General features: G+C 40.5%; 1 pseudogene across 1 annotated transcript; it reads left to right on the forward strand.

Annotated features, from left to right (window-relative positions):
- Positions 1–7,898: 7,898 nt before the first annotated feature.
- Positions 7,899–8,940, forward strand: LOC308101462 (histo-blood group ABO system transferase 2-like; annotated as a pseudogene). The gene has a single exon. The product of its transcript is annotated as a histo-blood group ABO system transferase 2-like (transcript).
- The last annotated feature ends 17,958 nt before the right edge of the window (positions 8,941–26,898 follow it).

A 26,898-nucleotide genomic window follows, 5' to 3' on the forward strand; every position in this document is an offset into this window, starting at 1 on the left:
CCTCACATGTCCAAAACTGTAACTTTTCAGAATTCAAATAGCAAAAGTCTAGTAGTATATTCAAAATAGCAAAAGTAGCAGATCTACAAGCTCGTGTGTGACGCTATTCGTATGATCAAGTAGGGCGTTAATTCACGAAAAAAATCACAAAACTGTTAAAATATGGAGATATTGAGGTTTTTGCTAGACAGCAAAGGAACTGAAGCAATGGTGGCAGTCTGTCCAACATGTGCTTGATGTTCACATGTGGAGAGAAGATGGACAAGAGTAGGCTACCACTGTCAGGATACTAATCTTATCCAATCAGCAGAAAGAACCCATACAGGATACATGGTAAACAATTGAAATCGGAAGTGATGACAAAGAAATGAGCAGACAAAATTGGAACTGGAACACGGTAACGTTTAAGCTGATACATGACTCTCCTGATTGGATGAAATTGGCAAACTCACCTGAAAATTTATTTTCTGTTTATTAACCCAATCAATCTGGGAACGCATCTCTAACATTTTAGATTTTAGTCATATTTTATACTGGCTATTCAAAACTAGCAGATCTACAAGCTCATAACGTGGCACCAAGTGCCGCGCGAGAGCTTGTAGATGTGCTATCTTTGAAAAATCATGAACATTTTGTGCAAATCTTTGAGTATATATATATTTTTTAAGCGAGCATTTGTTACTCAAATCTTTGCTTCTGGAGGTCCCTGGAACAACAGATTTTTACAAATGCTCGCTTAAAAAAATAAACATTCAACAATTTTCACGATTTTTCAAAAATAGCAGATCTACAAGCTCATAGCGCTATGAGCTTGTAGATCTGCTATTTTTGAATAGCCAAAGAAATCTAAAATGACAGAGATGCGTTCCCGGACTGAATTGGTTAAAGAGCTGGAGAGATGTTTGTTACTGAACAAATCTATTGCAATGATTACTATTAAAATAAAGCTTTACATTTTTAACAAAAAACTATAAATATAACTTACACACTAATTACTTTAATAAACTGTGTTATCTCATATAAACCACATTTGCAGACAACGTGCATACAAATACTAACATTCTAAGCTTTTCATAGTTGGTCTAACTTTCAACATTCTCCAACGCTTTAACCTTTAAAAAATATATATAAGCGAGCATTTCCAGACCCTCCGATAAACTATGTCCTCTCTCTTCTATTCATCATGTCATGGCTCCTCCACTCATATCATATTTACAATAAATCAAGGCACTCAGAGAGACCTACTTTACAGTTGTTTGTTTGTCTGGGTATAGCTGGATCGATAGAGCTACGCGCCTTCGGACCACAAGGTTCTGGGTTCGATTCCTGGTCACCGCCGACTCGGCGTAGGAGTAGCACGCGGCTTGGGGTAACTAAGACATGCGGTAACCTAAGTACTGGCAGTATGTGTTGCGCTCCACCTCAGCAAATCCATGTCACAGGGGTCTAGCACATTGAATAGAAGCTAGACACCCTCGTTCTCAGCCGATACCGACGGCGATAAGCCACTCCGACCTGTTTACAATAGAGTACAGTACAGTATATGACGTGCAGGAGCGAGCAGTGGTGGAAAGTAACTAAGTACATTTACTCAAGTGCTTGCTGTACTGAAGTACAATTTTGAGGTACTTTGACTTTCCTGGACTATTTCCAATTGTCTATACTTTTACTTCTACTACATCTCAGAGGCCAATATTGTACTTTTACTCCACTACAATTATTTGAAAACTTGAGTTACTAGTTACCTTGCAGATAAATAAATGATTACATTATAAAACATACATTAACCACTTTAGCCCTATTTTATACCTCGGCTATTTGAAAATAGCCGATCTACAAGCTCGCGACGCGTTGTGTGCTTGTAGATCTGCTATTTTCAAACATTTTAGTACTTTTACTTTCAGTACTTTAAGTACATTCTGATACCAACACTTTTGTACTTTTCCTCAAGTCAATTTTGAATTCCGGACTTTTACTTGTAACAGAGTACTTCTACACTGCATTATTGATACTTTTACTTAAGTAAAACATTTGAGTACTTTTTCCACCACTGGTGGCGAGACTTGAAAAAATGTTTCAGTTTGATCGAAGTCTGTCAGTAAACAGCGGCTCAGTAATAGCACGGACGACAAGCGTGCGTGTAGCTGGCCCGTGCGTGCAGGTTGTCTTCTGAGCGCCCAATTAAAGGCAATTATTTCAGACAAACTGAGCCGTCGCCTGACTGTCGTCTGTAGATCAGACGATGAATATTTTATCCAAACCTCCCTCTGATCCTCTGTGCTTATACCTTTATTGCTCATTTTCTGTTCTGAGAGACAGACTAAAGAAACGGCTGTCTGACAACAGGCACAGAGATCCACCCACAAAAGCTCTGCAGTAGCAGCTCGCGAGTCGCGACAGCAATCTGAAACTTTTTTGAAAGCCAAATATGGGGAGGATAGAAAAGCATCTCAGAAAATGTTTGATACTAGAAAATGTGATTTTCTTTTTTTTTGCTTTAATGGCCTACATTAACACATTGAATGCCAATCGCGTAGATCTACGCGAACCTATTTAAAGCCGCAGCGTGCCAGTCGCGTAGATCTACACGAACCGCCGATTCCCATTGATTTTGCCCCAGGTGCACTTTCCGAATTTTTTTGATCCATTTCCGTTTCCGGTTTCCGGTCGGAAACAGAATTATTCGGGTTCCGTTTTTTTCGATCGTATCCGCTTCCTGTCTGGGATCCTGTTTAAAACTCGATTTTCTCGGTTGTTGTTTTTCTCCTCGCTGATCACTGTTTACCGTTCGGCTGTATCTTCAAGATGGCGGCTCGCATTTGGAAACTGTTTTCGCTGGCCGTTTCTCACGGATCCGCTGTGTGTTTAGAACCAAATGAACGCGCACTTTTAACTTATTTAGCGAGGTCTGTGGCGACATGAAAAAAACAAAAAAAACAACAATAAAACGCTGGCACTGGTGAGTACATTATGAGATTAAACTCTGGCATGGAATGTGTTAAGTTTCAACTCGAAAGCTCTGAGATTATATGGCTGCAAGACCCGGGCGCCACTCAGACATATAATGAAGAGCTCACTTCTTACAATCTAAGATCAAAGGATGGCACGGTGGATCACACAAAAAGACAGGGCAGGGCAGGGCAGGGCAGGGCACACGCACACGCACACGCACACACACACACACACACACACACACACACACACTATAGGTAAAGTATGTATTATTTAGCGAAAGGAAATACCATACTGGGCGAATACATGAATGAATAACGTTATACCATGTACAGTAGATTAGAAAGCTGTAAATAGTAGAGGTATACTGTGTAGAATGACAAATGCAACAGGAGACATGCAATGTTTTAAATGCATACAGATATATTTTTCTTGCTTATATCACAAGGTCGGAAAAATAGCACTTTGGCAAAGATAGGGGGGAGAAAAAACTGAAGTGATGCATTTTTGGAAATGTCAGACAGAATGACGTTTGCAGTAAAGTGAATAACTGGAAGTGATCATTCTTAAGAAATGTCAGACAGGTTTGAAATTACCGTCGCCTTTTCTTAAAAGCAGAAGCAGCCTAACCACAGCCTGCTCAACTATTGTAATAGCTTTATCAACAGGATGCTGCTCAGACACACCATTCACAGCACCAGGCATGCAGAAACCAACAACTTCACCAAGACCTTACACTTATATCGTCGCTGTCGGGGGAGAAACCTCTTATCTCCACATTTTAACTTTTTTTGTGTTGTTTCGTAAGTCAATGCCCTACTTCATCAGTGTCACACAAAAGCTTTTAGATCTGCTACTTTTGCTATTGTTGAATTTGACAAGTAACAGTTTTGGACATATGAGGTTTCCAACCGACAGAGATGATATAATAAGAGACAACTTATATTACATCCTATATTAAAATTGGCTAATGGGCGGCGGACCTCTGACATCAGTCTGACTCAGCCATAAACAAATCACGGCCACAATAGACCAACCATATGGCCAGTGGCCACGTCACTATGACAACATTACCATAAACAAACCACGGCCACTTAAACAAACCACAGCCACGTCACTATGATAACATAACTATAAACAAACCAACAAACCAGATTACTCATTGTGACATCATCATTCAAACCCGATGACAGCAACGATATGAAAGAAATTGACAGGCCACAGGAAAAAGTACCAGAACAGTTTTTTTGTTTTCTGTCCATTGGGTTCCCAGGGTTTCCCTTTTCATGTGGAGCTTAACCCATTCAATCCGGGAACGCATCTCTATCATTTTACATTTCTTCGGCTATAAAATAATAGCAGATATACCAGCAGATATAGCTCATAGTGCGGCACTGAGTGTCGCACTATGAGCTTGTAGATCTGCTATTCTAGAAAAATCTTGAAAATGTGCACAAATCTTTGAATATATATGTATTTTAAAGCGAACATTTGTTACTCAAATCTTTGCTTCTGGGGGTCCCTGGAACAAAATATTGAACAAATGTTCGCTTTAAAGAGTTTAATATTCAAAGATTTGCACAAATTTTTCACGATTTTTAAAAAATAGACAAAGATATCTTAAAATGACACAGTATGCGTTCCCGTATTGAATGGCTTAAGAAGAGAAACGGTGCTCACCCCAGGCTATAGTTATCTGTCCCTCTCTCCATATCAGACGGTGTGGGAAAGTAAATAAAGTGGACAGGTATAGGCGGTAATAGAGCTCTCTGTTGAAAAGTCCTCTATCTACATGAATCCCCTTGTTGTGATGCACTCACACAGTGGGCCCTGCAGGGTTCGAGTGCTTGGCAACACAAAAATCTCAAGTACGTTAACGCCGACCCACCCACCCACACACATTCACATGCACGCACACACACACACACACACACACACACACACACACACACACACACAGTTGAATGACTGTGAGAGAAGAGATCATAAACATACATATTGTCGCTGTTGGGCAGAAACCTCTTATCTTAATTTGTTTTCATAATTTAACGCATACTACAGCGTCACACAATAGCATCAAAAAGTAGCAGATCTGCAAGCTCGAAACGCGGCGCGAAGTGACGCGTTTGGAGCTTATAGATCTACTACTTTTGCTATTCTTGAATTTGAATCGTGAAAACGTTACAGTGACGATAAAAACAAAAAAATACATGTGCGCACGCACACGCACACGCACACACACACACACACACACACACACACACACACGCACACGGCTGGCATATTCCTGACCCCTTCAGAGGGCAATTAAAGATCCTAAAGACGCCCCCCCCTTTCCCACCCTCATATCTATCTCTCTCTCTCTCTCTCCTGGCTCTGGCCTCTGTCCAGACAACCAATCACATTGATGGCTTTGTTTTCAACTCGCTCGCCCCCTTTCCTCCCTCCATGGCATCACTTCCTCCTGCAGCATGGGTAACATCCAGGAATGCAGGAGCGTACGAGCCCCAAAGAGATGTTTTGGGCGACGGCCAGCGCTGCCAAGCCAAATTGAGAGCAAACCCTCAGTCTAACTGGCTCTCTCACTCTGGAGAGAGAGAGAGGAAATAAATAAACTACAGCAAAGAGTGGAGTGGATAGTGTTATCACAGGTAGCTTAATTATGGTTTTATGTTTCATCTACACTTACAGTTTAGTGTGTGTCTTAGTCTTTATGCGTTCCCCCCAGAATTCCCCCCCGGAGATGTATAGTGGTTTATCTTGTTTTTTACCCATTGAGGCCTAAGGTTCCAATTCTACAAAATGTCTTCTAAATCCTTACAGTTTTCTGGAAAAAATTGCTATATCAGTGGTTCTCAAACGTTTTCATGTCAAGGACCACCCAACATTATATGTATTTGGCCACAGACCCCCCATCTTCAAATACTTTGTTCCAGGATCCCCCAGAAGCAAAGATCTGAGTAAGAAAAAATCCCTTTAAAAATATACATATTCAAAGATTTGCACAAATTGTCAGGATTTAAAAAAAATAGCAGATATCTGCTATTTTTGAATAGCCAAAGTATAAAATACTGGTTTAAGTGGTACACAGATGCGTTCCCCGTTTAAATGGGTTAAGGTGTGAGGTTCAATCCGTAAACCATGCAGCTTCTGTCTTCTCCCTGGGTAATTCTAGTTAACTACAACTAACAAATAATGAAAACTACAATTGAAGAAAAAAAACAAACATTTGAGTTAAAGGCCGACTTCACCCATTTTCAACCTATCTTCATATAATTGGTCCTCACTAATGCTCTTCATAATATGGTGCCATTTCTGTCAACCCCGTCTGTGTCTCAGAGGAGGACTGTGGACAGTTCAGAAACCCTCCTACCAGTGACATCATTGATGGGGAATCCAAGCTCATAGAAACTGCAAGGCTTTCTATTCCTGGAAAGTTAGCATGATGGTGCCCCGTTTTATAATGAGCATTAGTGAGGAGCAATTATATGAAGTTAAAGAAATAGTTCACCCAAGAAATGGCTTATTTTCTATCAATTACACGCCCCACGAAGCGTTGAATTCGTGAAGACTTTTTTGTTTTTGGCGCATTCCTGAGCCAATAATTTGATGACGTGTGTATATCCGGTAGGAGACACAAAGAGTCTCCTTTGTGTCTCCTACCGGATACATTAGCCGGTAGGAGAAGGTACTCAAATTATTGGCTTAGGAATACGACAAAAACTAAAAAAATCGCCATGAATTGAAGGCTTCATGGGGTGTGTAATAGATAGAAAATAAGTAATTTTTTGGGTGAACTATTTCTTTAAGGTTGAAAATGGGTGCAGCTATGTTTAAGCCCTACGTTATCAACAATTTTAACTATTAAAAAATAATTAAAAAAACGGATCTACAAGCTCACAACAATGCCACGTTGTGAGCTTCTAGATGTGCTATTTTTCTGAGCTTATTGAATTACCCTATATTACTACAACGCCCCAGTAAGGTACAGTGGTAGTACCTTGACAATGTCAGGGGTGGTACCCCTCTGGTGCCCCTGTGGTACCACCTATTTTTGTGGTACCACTTTTTTCTATGTGGTGCCACTAGATGGCGGTAGAGAGCAACTAATGGCGGTAGAGACACACAGGCATGTTGTGTCTATTTGAGACAGGGCTGCTTTCAGTCAACAGATAGAAGCTGCAATTGAAGCTGAACTTGTTGAGAAGTGAAACAAATAATTGTATGGGTTATATTATCAAGATGTATTTTGGTAAATTGCAAAACAACTTATGTCATAAAGGTTATAGCCTACACAATAAAGTCCTCATTATTAGTGGCATTTTGACACTCCTAAATGAACACTGAGGATTTTACTGTGTACACTGAGGCCTATACGGTAGGCTATCATATGATACACAGGCTAACAGTCTTTGTTTTTCATGGAGATCCTCATCTTGTAAAGTTCTGCAGATGGTTGATAAGAAATCTTTCTCTATCTGGTGTTTGGGTCAGGATATTCATTGTTGCCTAATAATCATGTATAGGTTGTGAAGACTCCAGCCACGTCTGTCTTCTCAGAATTGCAATGGATTTCATTGAAATGAAAGGACTCGGGAAAGAGGAGAGATGCTAAGCAGAATATATACCTAATATAGTTATACAAATGAACGCTCTTATGTGGAGTTATCCGACCTATATCCAACGTAAACTCCATATATGGAGATAGCTTACATCAGTAAGATGTCACGAGCATCCAGCCAAGCACTATATAAATGGTGAACTCAATATTTCCACGTCCAAGAGAAGAATTATTCAACTTAGTAACTAAGTAATTCACTCTTTGACTATCTCTAATTCTCAAGACGGTCTTGAGGATGGTCATGGCTCCGCCACTGGCTCGCCCTCGAACTAGCTGGTTCCGGCCACCAGACAAAAGAAGGGCCTTTTGTCTAATAGTCACAGGGATGTTGGCCTCCGCCGCGGTTATCCTAATCCACCGTTCTTTGAATTGGAAGAATGAGGACCCGGCTCCAGCTCCGACAGTCCCCAAGAATGTGGACCCGGCTCCAGCTCCGACAGTCCCCTTGGCCCTGACGTGTCAGAGAGAAACGATTGCACCGGAATATCTTCGCTACGACAAACCGAGCGCCCTGACTGGACGCACCGACGTTGTCGCGATGACGCCCTGGTTAGCTCCGATCGTATGGGAATCCACATTCGAACCCGCGTTGTTGGATGGCATCTACAAACCCTGCAACATCACCGTGGCAGTTACAGTTTTTTTCCGTTGGTGAATACATACAATTCCTCAAGGATTTCCTGGAAACCGCAGAGAGGTACTTCTTCGTGGGATTTAAAGTCCATTATTACGTCTTCACGGATAGGCCAGAGCAAGTCCCCTCCGTTAAGATGGCTGCAGGACGGGAGTTGTTTGTCAAGCCAGCGCCAAACTCAAAACGCTGGGAGGAGATAACAGCCGGCAGGTCAAAAATAATTGCCAATTTTATCGAAACGGAGCTGCGCGATGGCGCCGACTACATCTTCTGTTTTGACGTTGATTCGAAGTTCCATGACCACTGGGGATCTGAAACTCTAGGTAAGCTGGTCGCCGTGTTACACTTTAATCACTTCACCAAAGAAGAGCGCAGCCAGTTCATCTACGAACGCAGACCGGAGTCTAAAGCCTTCATGTCCGCCGACGAGGGCGACTTCTACTACGGCGGGGGCGCGTTCGGAGGGGAGCCGGCGTCCGTCCATCACATGCTGTCGACGTGCAGTGACAACTTTGAGCTGGACGCCCAGCGGGGCATCGAGGCAGCGTGGCAGGATGAGTCTCATCTGAACGCCTACCTTTGGCGCCACAAACCCACCAAGATTCTGTCTCCAGAGTATCAGTGGCATGACGTCCACGCCAGAAAGCCAGAGATCAAAATAATCAGATTCTCTGCAATCATTAAGGACTACCGTAAGGTACGTCCAGGATGGACCGGCGGCGCGATGTGGTAGAGAGTCATCAGCAGGGCCGGCGCGTCCATACTAGAGCTGGGATACCCGACCGAAACTGTCGGGTACCGACGGACCGTGCACGGGTCGGATGCATTTGCATAATTGGTGGTCGGAATTCAATTCGGATCGGTCATATTGTTGATATATAGAAAATAAAGTGTAAAAATACGGTCCGCCTGGGCGAAACGCCAAAGAAAGAGGCTCACCCGTGTCTGTTCTACTTCCTGGTTTACGTGACAACGCACAGTGCGTTGTCACGTAGCTTACTATGACATCGTGCTCGGCTTGTGTGTGTCTCTGCGTCTCTGCGTCTCTGTGTGCACTGCCTGTGCACTGCCTGTGTGCAGCCAAGTAAATGTCCAATATAGACGTACCATACATCAAATGAAAGGTCTTTGAAAACTGAACACACCTGTCAAGGTTGCGTTTAAGCCTGCCCCTTCCCCCGGAAGCCACGCCCCGGAGAAGCCTCCTAAAAACTCCCCATTGAAACCCCATGTTAAATGAAAAGTGCCCGAATCGCTCCGAAACTTTTTCTACCCCCCCTAAGTGGGGGTCTACGAAGAAATACTTCGGGCTCGGATTTTGGCTCCGCCCCCCGGAAGTGGGTGAAACACTTTGTTGAATTGTTCAAAAACATTCAAAGTTTTTTTTTTGTGAATTTTTATTTTTCTAAGATGCTCCTTTTAACGCAGATTTCTTTTGTATTTTTTATATATTTTTTTATTGGTTACTTTTTTTTTAATACTTTTTTTTCATTTTTTGTTTTGTTTTTGGCGTTCGCTTCCCGCGTTCGCGCGTCTTACTTGTAATTAATGGTCGGGCTCGATTCGGGTCGGACACAAAGCTGTCGGTAACGGGTCGTATTCGGGCTGAAAAAATCTGCCCGATCCCAGCTCTAGTCCATACAGGCGACCTAGGTGACCGCCTAGAGGCTAGAGCGGCAGTTTGGAGAGGCGGAAAAAAGTGTTGGCAAAAAAACAGCAACATATTGTTGAACAGTTAATGCAAGTCATTAATGCAAAAAATAAAAATAAAAATCACTTTGAAATGCAATCACCCTTCCCCTGTTAATAATGTACTGTAGGGTTCATGGACTCACATGCGCCACATCGTGGCCGATCAGCCACACTACACCTAAAAAAAGGTGTCAAATGTGGCACCACCAAGTAGTGGTGGTGCCTTTGTGGTACCACAGAGGCACTCAGATGGTATTACTGCCGTTATCAAGTGCTAACCACTGTATACAGTCATCACTGTTTCGTCCAGCCAGCCAGCCCCGTTCACTATAGAACCAGCCACACACAGCACATAATCCTCAAATAATACTAATAATTCAGAACAGGCTAAATGACTCCATCAGTGTGATAGGATTCATTTATAAACCCTGCTTCTGTGCTCGCGTCTCCCATTTCCTAAACAGCCTTTTGATCCAACAAGCGCATGAGCATCATTAGCCTGCTAATTAGCTCTTTTCTTCAGCCTTAATCCCCGCGCAACACGTGTCATTGCACTCTCTTTAGACCACACCTGTAGTGTGGTTTAGGCCACCGACCAGAGCAGCCAGTAAAGTGTCTCTTTGTGCAAAACCTAATGTCCTGTGGTGATAATAATAGCCTATACTGATAATACTCACAGTGGTGTAAAGTAACTAAGTGCATTTACTCAGGTAACTTAGGTACAATTTTGAGGTATTTTTTACTTTACTTGAATATTAAATTTTTTCAATACTTTATACGTGTATTATCTCAGAGGCGGTTTTGTACAACACATGCATTAACCAATTAAGCCCTATATTATACATATATACTTATACTTCGGCTATTCAAAAATAGCCGGCTATTTTTGAAAAACTTGAAAAGCATACCGGGCGTTTACTTCTAACAGGGTATTTTTACATTGTGGTATTGCTACTTCTACTTAATGTTTTGACAGGGACCCCCAAAATTATTAAAAAATGTTCCAAACTTTTTTTTCAAGGACCCAAGGACCCCACTATTATGTATCAGAGGCCATTCCACCTGACTATTCTAGCTGTCTGCCCTCATGCTGTTGAGGAAGCGCTGAGCCATGTCATCATGTCAGTCTCCACGACGCAGGCTGTCACACAGGCATTATCATCACTTTATGTATATATGCCTGTGATTACACTCCACTACACCGCTGCACTGGCACTATCACTTATGTATATACACAGTTACAGGTCTGATATCTGCTGCTAAGTGACGTCTCTCCGCTGTGTATAAGAGACTGCAATTGTACAGTATATATCTGCTGCTATCTGTTTCTCTATTTGCAACAAGAAACATTTCTGCCTCAATTATTTCTGTTTTCACCGCATGCACCTTATGTATGTTTGACATTTTCAAAATGATTCAAGGATTGATTTGAAATTTTGCTAAATTACATAGAAGCTGCATCAAAACCCATTTGAACCAATACAAAAAAAGACACGTGTGTGTGTGTGTGTGTGTGTGCGTGCGTGCGTGAGAAGAGAGAGAGACCAAGCTAAGAAGAAAGAGAGATGCACTGACAATGACAACTAATTTGCATTTAAACAGTAAATACATATATTTTTGTGAGGTTGGATATTAATGCAATTACTGTGTACTTGTCACTTGTCACAAAATCACAAAACACACCTGGGCTTTCTCACAGCATACCATTGTGCCTCAGCACACCTACTGTAAGTCAACATGAAAATGTAAATGAATGTATGTATGCAATGTGATGAAAAATCCAAAACTACAATAACCTTGGTGTGGGCTCTACTATTTCTAATACTGTTTGGGACATGACCCATAAAAGAAAATATATACAATACTATCCATTCATATCATGTTTACTTGATATAAAAAACATATCGAACACCAGAAAAGAACGATATTCATTAACAAAATAAAGAATGCCATTATTGTGCATATTTCTGCATGCCAAACATTAGCATCTCTGCTATTTGGTGTGAATAGTTCTAGTGTCCTACACAGAAAAACCCTGAGCGTTAATTTGACTCTGAAGGCAAAAACTGACCAAAATGTTTTTTTCCTTTAACCCATTAAAGGGGAAGACCACCCATTTTCAATATTTAACTATGTCATTAATATAGCATAAAGGAGTTGTGTGGAAATAAGAAAAATTTTAAATGTTAAAAATTTTAAATGTTAAACCCAAATTGATTTTGGGTTTAACATTGCAAATTACACCGTGATGACTCATAATGTGCCAGCGATTTGCGTGTTTTTTTGTTGTTGTTATTTTGTAATTTTTCATTCAAATAGTTTGTCTGGCTGCGGTTTTAAACACATACGACAGATCGACCAGCAGAGAGCAGCAAATCGACACCTTGATCACTCGCTCACTCGCTTCACCCCCCCCCAAACAGGCTCAAACAGTCCATACGTCTAAACCGGATGTGACGTTTTAGCAGATCGGCGATCGGGCTTCAGTTCGATGTGATACACGACGACGATGGCTGTTCGTCATCCAGACTAAAGAAAATAGAACTAGAGCTCTCCGTTAGTTTTTTATACCGTGTGAAAAAACGTGTTTTTCCCTATGCTCGCCTAAAATGCCTAAAAAAGGCCTTCCGAGAACCTGAAACGGAATCTGCGTCATGAATCCGGAACCCGGTGAGTGTGATGTAAACAGAAAACGAAACTGATGATGAAAAATTCACAGAACACCGCGATCACAGATTAAACAATGAAAATTCGAAAGAACGCATATATGCGTTCTTCAGAATTGCGGCAATCAAGCGATGGATTTGAAAGAACGCATATATGCGATCTTGGCAATCAATGTGTTCAGTACCAAAAGTAGAAAGTAGTCATTATGCAGAATGTCCCATTTCACCTGTATAAAATGTATAAAAGATCTCACAATGCGCATCGTGAGCTTGTAGATCAGCTATTTTCAAATGGCCGAAATGTATATTGTATAGGGTTGAAGTGGTTAATGTATGTTTTGTAATAATAATCAAAATCTACAAAGTAACTAAATAAAGTTTTAGTGGAGTAAAAGTATTATTTGCTCTGATATGTAGTGGAATAGAAGTAAAAGTATTGGAAATACTCCAGTAAAGTAAAAAATACCTCAAAATTGTGTGTACTAAAGGTGCAGTACTTGAGGAAATTTTGTAACTTTACACCACTGTGTGTGAGAGGCGAAAGAAGTGGGCAAACACACCAGACGCAGCTCGTCGAGCTCCACTGGGCGTCGAGGCTCGGAGCGACTTCCCCCGCCTTTTTTGTGTGTTGCAAAACAACAATAATAAACTAAAATCCAATCTCACAACACAGACACTCCTATCGGAGTGACAAATGTTCAAGGAGGAAGGCACTGTCTAGCCTTCATGCACACCTCCTCTCTCTCTCTCTCTCTCTCTCTCTGTATTTTTACTTTAATGGAGTACTTCCAATTTTCAATAATTTTACTTCTACTCCACTACATCTCAGAGGCAAATATTGTACTTTTACTCCACTACAAATATTTGAAAACTTTAGTCACTAGCTACTTTGTAGATTTTAATTATTATCACAAAACGTACATTAACCACATCAGCCCTATGAACATTTCAGCCATTTGAAAATAGAAGATCTATAAGCTCACAATGCGTTGCGATGCATTGTGAGCTTGTAGATCTACTTTTTCCACCACTGGTGAATGCACAAAGATGTCAGCACCGCGCTACATTCTCCCACCCACACACACACACGCCGGCACGCACACACTTTTTCTATAAATAACAGTTCATGATTAAAAAACAGGAGACATTGAGGGAGGACAGCCATTAGCCTCTATACCGTGGCAATTTCACTAGGAGGACTGTTCCATGTTTAGGGCTGCATAAATTACACTACTATGCCATGGGCACTCACATACACATACTGTAAGTACTCAGATATTGTACTTACGTAAAAGTATCAATACCATAATTAACTAAAGGACTAAAAGTAAAAGTACCCATTAAGCAGATATTTCCCAAGTTAAAAAAATAATAATAACGATCCTTTCAAAAATAGCCGATCTACAAGCCCACAATGTGTTGCAATAGATTGGCTATTTTCAACAGTAATTGAGTACATGTACTTACATGTAACTTTCCACCACTGCATACTGTACAATGTGCGCGCGCACACACACACACACACACACACACACACACACACACACACACACACACACACACACACACACACACACACACACACACACACACACACACACACACACACACACACACACACACACACACACACACACACACACACACACAGTTATTCCCCCGGATCCCATCCATCCCGACAATGGGACTGTTTCCCCATGACAGCTTTGACAAGTTCATCTCAGCCGTGATATTTCAGACGTATATATGGCTCACATGTCCTTAGAGGCCAAAGCACCGACAATAAACTTTTGACCAGCCTTGGAGCCGCTGGAATTTCATGTTTGTGTCACAGAACATGTCACACATACGCTGATGAAAACTGGGGACATCTGTGTGTGTGAGTGAGTGAACTAACGAGTTAAGGAGTGCCTATACATTATATCCATAGATTGTGGTGCTATATACTGTGCTCAGTGTCCATTCAAATACACCCCCACGATGATGAGATTTTCCACACTTAACGATCTGTTCCCTTGGCACCACTCGTACTCTACGTCATGTCCAAACTAAAAACACTGGCCTGCCAAGCCACTACGCCCCTTCATCCATTCACAATGGCATTGTGTTCAAGTCACGTCGGCTTCCATATTACTGTCACGATGATAGCCCCTCTAGAAGACAATTCATCTTACTATGTTCTCTGGGCGGGTTAATGTTGATTGTGACTCAAATCACTCATACACTGTACAAGTCAGGTGAAAGAACCAGATGTTTTCCATTAAGACCTGAGGCCGATTCTACAAATGCCTTCTAAATCAGCAGTTTCCGTGCCCCCAAAATGATATGTATTTGGCCGCGGACCCCCATCTGAAACATTTTTGTGCCAGGGTCTGCCAGAAGAGAAGATTTTTAAAAAATGTTAAAAAAATAGCAGATACATTTGGTTTTGCTTGTACATGTGGTTGATCCATCAAGACGGCCACACACAAGATGATAAGGACACGCTTTCTATAGGGTTTGGGCCTTATTGATGAGGACAGTTCAGCTCCATTGGCGATGAGAACGCTGCCATAACCCATTAAAACCAGGAACACATCTGTGTAACCACTTATAACCATTATCAAAAATAGCAGATCTGCACGCTCATAGCGCGGCACTCGGTGCCGCACTATGAGCTTGTAGATCTGCTATTTTTGAAAAATCGTGTGTGCAAATCTTTGAATATATATATATTTTTTTTAAGCAAACATTTTAAACTCAAATCTTTGCTTCTGGGGGGTCCCTGGAACAACATATTTTCAGATGGGGGTCCTTGACATGAAAAACTTGAGTTCTTTCAAAACAAATATTTTAGAAGACATTTTTTGAATCCCCAGAAGCAAAGATTTGAGTTACAAATGTTCGCTTTAAAAAATATATATACATTCAAAGATTTGCACACATTTTTATGATTTTTCAAAAAAATAGCAGATCTACAAGCTCACAGTGCGGCACTCGGTGCCGCGCTATGAGGTTGTAGAGCCAAAGTATAGCCAAAGTATAAGATAATGGTTCAAATCTAAAACCCGGTCTAAATGGGTTAAATGGAAGTCATGGGTTTCTGGTTCCCTTGAACAGCATGTTCCCTTGGTACCACTTGAACAGCATGTTTGCTGTTCAAGTGGTACAATTCATGACACTATCGTCCCTGTTCTGAGGAGAACATGCTGTGAAAATAGCTGATCCACAAGCTCACAACACGTCACAATGCTACAAGTTGTGAGCTTGTAGATTTGGTGAGGGGAAAAGGAGGGGGCCTATATACTGTATCCCTGGATAGCTGTGGTCAATGAAATATGTAGGGTTTAAATGGTTAAGCCCAGTATGTTATGAAAATTATGTTTCGTACTGAGCCAATAAAATCCGTATACTAACTTTCAGTGGTGGAAAGTGACTAAGTACATGTACTCAAGTATTGTGCTTTTTTTGTTGTTGATACCAACACTTTTGTACTTTTACTCAATTACATTTTTAATACTTGTAACAGAGTACATCTACATTGCTGTATTGATACGTTTACTTAAGTAAAACATGTAGGTACTTCTTCCATCACTTCTAACTTCTAACTATTCTTTAAAATGATTAATTCTAAAGAATATAAAGTTAGTTAATGGATTTTATTGGCTCAGTACCAAACCTAATTTTCATGACGTATAATTTTCATGACAAATTGACATTGGTTACTTCTTTCAAAGATGCATAAGTGATCCAAATTAATGTTACCTTCAGCTGAGAATTATGAGGGGAAACAGAAGCACCTTTGGCCGTCTGTGGCAAGCTGAATCAATGAGGAGGAGAAGAGAGTCCATCCTGCCTTCAATGAGGATCACAGTGTGCTGATATCAGTGGTTCAGGCTCAATCCATTTCAGTTAATGGGGTTCAATCACTGCAATGGATCTAATGGAAAGGTTCGGCTTGCATTTTTGTTCCAGTGCACTCCTCTGCCTTTGGTTTCTCGACAAGTATTATGCATCAAACGTTGAAAGGTAGAGCTTCATCAGTGAAATATTAAAAGCCGGGGATAGAGATGCTGACACAGTGCCGTAAGTAAACTAATGAGAGAATTAAGGCGAAGCCATAAATACACACTCAGTTGATTTAAGTTGATTAAAATTCCATGTTCAATTTTACTGTCAGCAATAGACGTTGGCTATGGCTTCTTGCCTTCCTCTACCTCACACTTGATTTGTTCACTATCAGCAGCACTGCGGCCCGGCCGTTCTTGACTATAAGGTGTGAGTGTTGTTTACAGCAATAAAACGAGTGGTTGTTAAAATTTAAGGAGTTATAGAGTGTAGTATGCCCGGCAGATTTCATAGTTGTGTATGTACCGGGGCGTGGAAACTACTTTGGAATGAGGGAATAATTGAAATGGGATGACAGTAATGCATACTGACATAAATTAACTATAAAAGTTTTCAGATGAATACCATCCAGATTTGGTTCATTATATCTCGACCGGCACAATAGTTTTCAGTAACGACGGTAAATCATATTTGCCAGATTTTTTAGACTTTACAAATGAAATGCGCTCGCGGCAATTACTGTGGCGTGATTGACATTTTAACACCCACAATTACAATACCTCTGCGGCGGTTTAGCTTGCTATAGATCATGGAGAGAATCCCTAATCAGACTGTCAAAGGGATCAACTTGGCTACAACCTAATAAACTCTGGCAAAGTCAAGAAAGTACCGTGAATAACCCATTAAAACCGGGGAAACATCTACGTGTCATTTTAGATTTCAGCGTTGGCTATTCAAAAATAGCAGATATACAAGCTCGCAGCGAGCTTGTATATCTGCTATTTTTGAACATTTTTGAAAAAAATCGTGAAAGTGTGAGAGCCAACATTGGTTCTCAAAGTGGGGTCCTTGAGGGAGTTCCAGGGGGTCCCCAGCTAAATGATAGATAGTTAGGAACCAAATGGACCCTTATGGGTTGTAACTCTGAGATTGTACAAATGGACCCTAACGGGTCCATTTGGTTCCATTTGTACACTCTCAGAGTTACATTAACATTGATTTTACAATATAAATTGGGGTCCCAGAGATAGAAATGCCATTAAATGGGGGTCCTTGAAATTAAAATGGTTGAGAATAACTGCTAGAGCCATAAAAATCTTCTGTTATGGGGGTCCCTGGCATATGTTTTCAAATGGGGGTCCGCGGGCTAATACGTGTTAATTTGGAGGTCCTTGACATGAAAAAGTTTGAGAACCACTGATTTAGAAGGCGTTCGTAGTTAGAATCGGCCTCGGGTCTTAATGGGATAAATGGCCATTATGTTGTGATTAGGTTGGATATGAGGGACCGTTTTAAATGTGAGCCAGGCAAATGGAGAATGTGCCTCATAAGCAGACCCCGGTTATAGAGCAAATTGTGTTGTGTTGTGTGCACGGCACCGAGCAATTTACGAGCGTTCAAGCCTAGCTGCATGGTTCTCCCAAGCGTGGGAAGAAGAGATCACTGGTCAGTCAGTAAATCTGAGGGCTTCGCCGTTGGGTTGGCGGAAATAAATAATTTAGAAAAAGGGCCCCTTCATGCGCACAGTTTAATTAAGGGCTTCTGGGAATTATAATCAGTGCTAAAAGAGATGCCGTGGTGATGAAGCATAAATCCATAGCGGTGGAGCAGACGCCACGGCCAATCTAATACGTCTGCAATACTGCTCGATGGGTAAACAAGTGCCTAGGAGGAGAGTGTGTGTGTGTGTGTGTGTGTGTGTGTGTGTGTGTGTGTGTGTGACATTCTGTTTCCGTTTGTGTAATCCTCTAATAATTCACGAGGGTTTTGATCGAGCCACGTTTTATTTGTGCGTGAGTGTGTGTGTGTGTGTGTGTGTGTGTGTGTGTGTGTGTGTGTGTGTGTGTGTGTGTGTGTGTGTGTGTGTGTGTGTGCCACTGCCTGCCAACAGTTCCATTTACATAGAGATGTATTTTCCATCAGGTTATGCGTGCACTTCTTGACTATATCAGCAAAAACGTTTATCTCTCTCTCCATGTCTATCTCTTGATCTACTAGACCAGTGGTTCTCAACCTTTGTGGCTGGTCGACCCCCCAAAAAGACTTGGACATAAGGCGACCACCCTCCTTCACAACTCACCAATCTAACAACACACAATGAACAAACGAGTGTACGCACACTGAACAAACACGTGCGTGCACACTACCGACTGAGACTGCTACACTAAACAAAATAGCTATATTAGTTATTGCGAACGCGGAAGGAGGCGTGCAGCTTACTATGAAACCGTGCTCGGGTTGTGTGTGTGTCTGTGTGTCTGTGTGTCTGTGTGCGTGCACTGCCTGTGTACAGCCGCCAGAGTGCGCCAGAGTGCAGGAATGTAGACAATGCACACACACACACACACACACACACACACACACACACACACACACACACACACACACACACACACACACACACACACACACACACACACACACACACACACACACACACACACACACACACACACACACACACGATGTCAATGTTCTCTCCCCATCACGGTGAAATAACAGGGATTACAAGTACACAATATTTTCGAGCTGCGTTCGCTTCCAGTGTTCGCGCGTCTTACTTGTATATATAGAAACCAGTTATTTAAACTATAAATTACAGAGTGGCAACACGGCAAAAGTTGTGCAAAATAGTTATCTTCCATGGATGTTTATTATTTAAAATGATTATTATTTTACTTTATGTTTGTGTTTGTTTATGTATTTACTTACTAACCATATATATATTATAATGCTCTGTGACTTTGATGTTATAATTGCTTTCAACTGTCTTGGAGTTTGATATGGTATGTTTCAGTGCCATTAAAATATAGAACACAGACTGTCATTTCATTTATAGTTGCTGTTTTTGTAAAAACAAAAAACAAACAACTCAATGATGGTCAATTATTTCAGTCTTTCAAAGTTGATAATAAATATTGAATTCAAGTATCTAGGTTTCTATATAAATGGCGAGCAGGGGGCTCTCTCTTCTGTTGCTGCTAGGAAGTCCACCGATTAAAAAGAAAGAAACAATACAAGAAATAACAGAAATGGAGATAATAACTTGTACACACACACACACACACACACACACACACACACACACACACACACACACACACACACACACACACACACACACACACACACACACAGTTATGCGTATATAGGTACATTTTCTAAAACGGGGGTTTTGCTAAGAGGAGTAATATTACACTCGAGTCGAACTGTGCATCCGAGAGGAAGGTATACACACCTCTTCACACAGCTCCAGTTGCCAATTGCATTGGCCACTGGCCACAACGGAAACAAGCCAGGGCTTTTTGTGTTATCCTTTTAGCACCTCTAAAAGTACCTAGTACCTCTGTACCTTATGCAAACTGTTAATAAAGTATTAAATCAATCAATCAATGACGTTAGCCCTGCAATACCACCCCTTATGTTGGAAAAACTCCACTGATTTATCGATGTGATTTGGATGTTTGGTGTAATACATCTTCGGTTTCACTGACGTTAAGCATCAAACATTGGGGCTGATCAATACATATGTTCCTCCTCTTTCTAAACAGCTGTGCCTCAACTTGCCCACTTCGAGTTTCTCATTTGCGGGTCGAAGTCGGCATTATTTCTGGGGTGTTAGGTGTGTGATATCTTTTATGGATCTTAGTAGCCCATCTTACTAACAGCAAGATGCATCCACCAAACTGTTCCATCCACGCGTTCGCAGGCTGTTGAGAGCCACCGTTTCATGTATTGTGACAGTTTCCTTACATAGAGTAACTTTTCGCTATTGTCATATGAACGTGTCTTAAACCAGGGGTCTTCAACAGGGGGTCCGGGACCCCTTGGGGGTCCTCAGAGCTACTATAGGGGGTCTGCCAAATCTTTGTGTGATAGGATGTTTTTTTTGCCATTAACCACTTGAACCCTATTCTGAGGGGAACATTAGCCGAAAAATAGCAGATCTACAAGTGTAGGCAAAGGGAGGTGTACAGTAAATCTCCCCTGTGCTGCAGGGAGCTCAGAGCCTGTCTGTCTTAGTGTGTCCAGTGCCAAGTACAATGAGGTCGTTAAACAGAGAAACACTACATAGTGAGTAAATAAGAAAAAGAGGTTGCGCATCAACAATGGGTTTTCTCAGTGGAGTGCTAGACCCAAAATCCAATATACATATAAAAAGTAGGAATTAAAAAAAATCCCCAAAAAGGTAGCACATCCAAAATTTCAAATCAATTGGACAAAGTACTCACATTTCCACTTTTTGTTATTGGCACACACCAATAAACGAACACGTTTCGGCGTGAGCCTTCATCAGAGCATTGATGTGAAATGTGAGTACTTTGTCCTCCATTGAGTTGACATTTTGGATGTGCTACCTTTTTGGGGATTTTTTTCAATTCCTACTTTTTTTAATGATTTTTTGGGGGTCTTTTTATGCCTTTATTAGAGAGGGATAGGGAAAGTAGGCTGACAGGAAATGGGGAGAGAGACGGGGGGGGGGGGGGGGTGACACGCAGTAAAGGTCGTCGGGAACGGGAGTCGAACCCGCGACACGCTGTCAGGCTGGCATTGGAATTAGAGAATAATTAACTGATCCGAGTTTCTGATCCGCTCAGAAATGATTGATCGATATGGTCATTCCTGGAGTGAATTTGGATCAGAGTAAGCAATAATAATGCCGCTGCCAGGAACGGACAAGAAAGAGAAAGAAAGGGGAGAAAAATCTGAGGGAATGAAGCCAATTAGTAAATTGGCGTCCGGCAATTGCACGTCCACATATGTTCCTTCTTTTTAATCAAGGGGCTACTTACCGATATTAAGTGGAACGAAAGCAAAGCATCAGCAAAGAGATGGAAAAGTGCTGCACATTAGTGAGAGTTTGCTCCACTTGCATTATTAAGTAGTCCTTTTTATATACTGATGCAATTATATAACTGTTCAAATGCAACTCAGTGGGTCGAACCTCACGCTCCTTGGTGAATTAAGGTGTTTCTTATTTATGTTTTCTTTTTTCACACAATAAAATGATAAAATGCATTGAACTTTCCTTGACATCCGAGCAATTGCATTATGTATTCATAAAGCACGGCTTTTCCACTCTGTATATTTTAAAGTATAATATGAGAATAAAGGGAGTGATAAATTCGATAGGCTATTCCTAACAGCAGCTTTATAATCCATGAGCTGCTCCAGTTTGCCCCCCATATGAAACTCTGTGACATTCACTATGTGGTATACCGCCAAAACAAATGGCCAAGCACACTTATTAATACGTCCTGTTAATTCATAAGTGCAGGCCAGATGCAGGAGACAAGAAAGGGGGATCCCCTTCACGACACACTGAGTTAGTATAGGGGTCATACTCATTCTCTCTTTACCATTAATCACCTCAAACAAACCCCATAATAAATACTATTAAGCCCTTAATAACAATATAATTACTGGCCAAGAGTTTAAACATAGTGTACAAGTGAAAGAGGCAGCAGGCCCTTAAGATGCAGCTGGACAGTGAGAAAGAGCCTGACCATTTAGCAGGGATGCATTATGAGGAATAATAAGTATGTCAGGATATTAAGCAATATTGCGCATTACAGTAACTTATAAAAACACAAACGGGCCACTCTTGCAAACTTTGAAAGCCAATCTTAGCCGATCAGGATGGAATATGACAAATCCAACAGATCTGTCTTGATCACATGACTATAGAGATAATGTGTACCTATTTTCACGATGTTTGGACAAAATCTGTAGAAGTAATAACAACAAGTCTACTGTATGTGTTTAGCAAATATCGGCTTCCTTGGTGGCGCTATAACAGGACGATGTGAAAAATTTGCCCCGACCTCCATGCCTTTGGCCTCGCGGAGACATTTTTTTTAAACAATTACCCGAATGCCCCCGCCCCCCAGTTAAAAATCACAGAAACTATTTAGAAAGCAATAAATGAGTACATTTTAACACTCATCTTTTCATTATTATCATTACAAGGTAATAAAAGAACCCTTGTTCTAAAAAATCAAAGTTGTCCTTTAATATCACATGCCCTTGGTGTATAAAACACCAGTCAACAACACTTAAACATTATTACTTTGTTTTCCAGGGACCCTGGGGGTCTATTCTTGGCCCATTGCTTTTGTTCCTCCACACACTGGGTTTTTAGAGTATCTTTAGTTTGTTGTTTAATATCTTGATTAGGAGCAGTTGCTTAATAAAACGGTCATTAAAATCCCATATGCAATTCATATTTAGTTCCAGGCAGACTATAGGTAAAAAAGAAAACAGTTTATGAAGAAACAAAAACAATAGTAAAGTTAGCATAATGGCAAACAAAGTAAATTAATTATCCTCAGTCTATCCCAAAATATTCATGAACATCATACAGTAGCTACTTGTATTGCTCTAATTTCCCATTGAGAGCAACTCAGGGGAAAAGCATTGCCTTTAGCAACTTTGCATGTAGACCAATTCATTTATTTCTCCTGGTGCCAACGCAGTCAGTGGTGTAAAGTAAGTACATTTACTCAAGTAGTGTACTTAGGTACAATTTTGAGGTATTTTTTACTTCAATGGAGAATTTCGAATTTTCACTTTTACTTATACTCCTCTACATCTCAGAGGCAAATATCATACTTTTACTCCACTACAATTATTTGAAAACTAGTTACTAGTTACTTTGTAGATTTTGATTATTATTACAAAACATAATACATTAACCACTCGCCATTTGAAAATAGCCGATCTACAAGCTCACAATGCGTTGCGACGCATTGTGAGCTTGTAGATCTGCTATTTTCAAAAGATTTTTATAAATGTTTTGAAAACTTGAGAAAGGGGACATTCTGCATAATGAGTACTTTCTACTTTTGGTACTTTAAGTACATTTTGATACCAATACTTTTGTACTTGTACTCGAGTAAATGTTTTATTCCGGACTTTCACTTGTAACGGAGTATTTCTATAATTGCAGTATTGATACTTTCACTTAAGTAAAAAAAGTGAGTATACTTTTTCCACCACTGAATCTAGTCTGGTGTTTCTAATGAAGGAGTTCAGAGCATGTTGAATAACTGTACAGTACCTCCTGTGGATAGGCCATGGATGAGGATATTAATAATAACACATTATTACTGAAACGTTGAGGACACATATTGACCTTCCACACACATGATTACAGTTGGAATTGAAATATTACTATGTTATGAATGTTTGCATTCATTTCTTAATCAATTTTGAAATGCTTTCCGGTGTGTGGGATTCGTTTTTCTCTTATCGCCTCGTCTCTGTTGAGTGGAAACCTCATATGTCCAAAACCGTTACTTTTCAGGATTCAAATAAAAAAAAAAAACAGCAAAAGTAGCAGATCTACAACAAGCTTGAAACGCGCCGCGATCCGCATACTTTTGATACAGTACTTTTGTGTTACGTGACGTAGTATGATCAAGGACGTTAATTTACGGGAAAAAAACGCAGAAAGTTAAAATATGGCGATAAGAGGTTTCTGCCTCAGCAACGTTATAAAGTCTTAAGGTCTCATGGTAACAGCCTACTCTAACATTCGAGGATAATAATACTGCTTCCATGCGACTACCTCTAACTACCTCTAACTACCGCTGTGTGTCAGAGAAAGGATGTACAGGATGCTTTTATAAGTTCTATGCACACTACATCCTACGTATGGCTATGGGTTAACTTTACTTGAGTACAGTATTTATCCCGTATAGCACTTGCCCTAGTCTTGACGGCCATGCAGTCTTATGCATAGGTTAAAATATAATTTCGATAGCATGTTATTCAGACAGATGCCAGGTTAATTTGTTGACCTGGCATCCTACAGTTTGTATAGTTGATTGATATTATAATGTTTAGAATGATGATAGGTTCTTGGTTTACCTATCTTAGATTACTGAGGCACTACACTGTCTCTATGCATTTGATGTATTACCTCCAGTCTCCGATTCATATGAATGACGACTTTGGACGGTGGAAGAGAACCTGATCTAATGGAGTAAACCTAATATGTCCAAGTCTGCTACTTTTTCAGGAAATGGAGAAAAAAATAACATGTGTTCCAATGGATCTAATTTAGATATTATCTAGTTATTATTTTGTCACAAGTTCTTGTTGAATACTTTTCATCGGATAAAACCCACAGACTTAACCACTTTCATCAATAAATAACATATCTACCAGCTCACAATGGTCTATTCTTAAACCATCATTTCACCCATTTCCAACCCTATCTTCATATAATTGGTCCTCACTAATTATTATCATTATCGGGGCGGCAGTGGCTCAGGAGGTAGAGCGGCCGTCTTGGAATCCGAACGTTTCCAGGTTCAATCGCCATGCAATCTCCTCCTGGCTAAATGTCGAAGTGTCCTTGAGCAAGAAACGACGGAACCCCTAACTGCCCCCGGTGAGCAGGTTGGGGGTGGCATAGTGGCATAGGCAAAACCATGCAGGTTTCCTCCACCATCGGTGTGTGAATGTGTGTGTGTGAGTGGGTGTATTACAGCGCTTTGAAGGGTCGGAAAGACTAGAAAGGAACTATTTAAATGCAGTCCATTTGCCATTATAAGATGGTGCATTTTCCGTCTACTCGCTCTGAATTTCAGAGGTGGGCAGTTTAGTAACCTGCCTACCAATGATATCCTCAGCGATTCCAAGCTAATGGAAAACTACAGCCTCTCTCTTCCTGGCAAGTTAGCACTCTGAAAATAGAAGCCATTGTTCTTGCATATTTTTGTTTTTGAAAGAGAAAGGTTTGCTTACCAGTGTCATTGGTGGACAGTCTTGCCATCTTATAAGGAGCATCGGTGAGGAGTGGACCAATTACAGTATAATGGAGATAATGTTGAAAATGGGTGAAGTGCTCCTTTAAACCGGAAAAGCATCCGTGTCATTTTAGATTGTTTTGCGTTGGCAATTCAAAAATAGCAGATATACAAGCTCACTTTGTGCAGCGTTGCAAGCTTGTACATCTGCTATTATTGAAAGTGTGAGCGCTACTGATTTAGAGGGCATTTGTGGAATCGGCCTCAGTTCTTAATGGAATAAGCACCAACACTAACGTTGCAAAGAGGCTGCTTTAAGAACCCTTTTCAATACTTTTTTTCACCCAAAAAATGGAGATACAGTACATTTTCCAGGGGCTAAAGAAGTCACACTTGTTGTTTTACACACAATGCTCTAAAGACTGGCTCCAGGCTCGGCATTTACAAGTCAAACAAACTACTGTCGCAGAGCTGCCAGAGTTTAGTATAGCAAAGTCACTGCAGAGCAGTTCTCCACCTGCACCAAATAAAAAGTCATATTAACCCATTAAGACCTGAGGCCGATTCTACAAAATGCCTTCTAATTCAGTAGTTATCAAACTTTTCGTAATTCAAAATTATAACAAAAAATACATATTCAACACTTTCAAGATTTAAAAAAAAATCTTGAAAGTGTTGAATTTTTTTTAAAACAAATTTTGGAACATTTAATGTTCAAAAATAGCGCTGCGAGCTTGTATAATATGCTATTTTTGAATAGCTAACGCAGAAATAAAAAATGTCTGCGTTAGCTAATCTAAAATAGCATTTTTTTTCATAGAGTATTTGTGTGAACAAATAAACGACTCTTCCAAAGACAGTAAATATTTAATAATAGTAGCTGGTGGCTACTTTAGTAATAGTGTTTGCATATGAAACTAGCTCATTCTCAGTTCTCTTAACTATCACATCCAATTGAATTTAGATTATAGCTAACACCATCAGTTGTGAATAAAGTTCTTTTTTATTTGAAAGGAAATCATAAGGGCTGCAGTCACAGATATCAGATTCCATTTTCTTCAGTGCATTTCTCTTTGAAGCCGTGTGACAACAGCTGGCATATGAAAAATATATTGCAAAGCACACAAATTCATTAAAAATGCTATGTATACATTCCAAGTGTTATTCAATGACAGCATCACGTACCATGAAGAAAGCATAAACTCTGAAGATAGCATAAAAGTACAGCGTGTTCAACTTGATGCTTTAAAGGCATTCTCACACTGGTTCAAGGTTCAAGGATGTAATTTATTGTCACGTCTTTGCAGAGGCACATAAAAGTAAAAATGTATTTTGTTTGACTTCCTTCAGAAAATATAGCTGCATAGGTACTCCTAATAAGTGAAGAAAAAGAAAGAGGAAAAACAAGCGCAAAAGTCAGTAGTTTTGTACTAATAGTATAATAAAAATAGATCAGCATATATACAACGAACGTTTAAGTTTGGCATATTATGTTACAGTACATGTGGAAAATCAGTAAGATCGAGAAGG

Source organism: Gymnoscopelus braueri, assembly GCF_963280865.1.
Source record: "Gymnoscopelus braueri genome assembly, chromosome: 15".
Classification (NCBI taxonomy): domain Eukaryota; kingdom Metazoa; phylum Chordata; class Actinopteri; order Myctophiformes; family Myctophidae; genus Gymnoscopelus; species Gymnoscopelus braueri.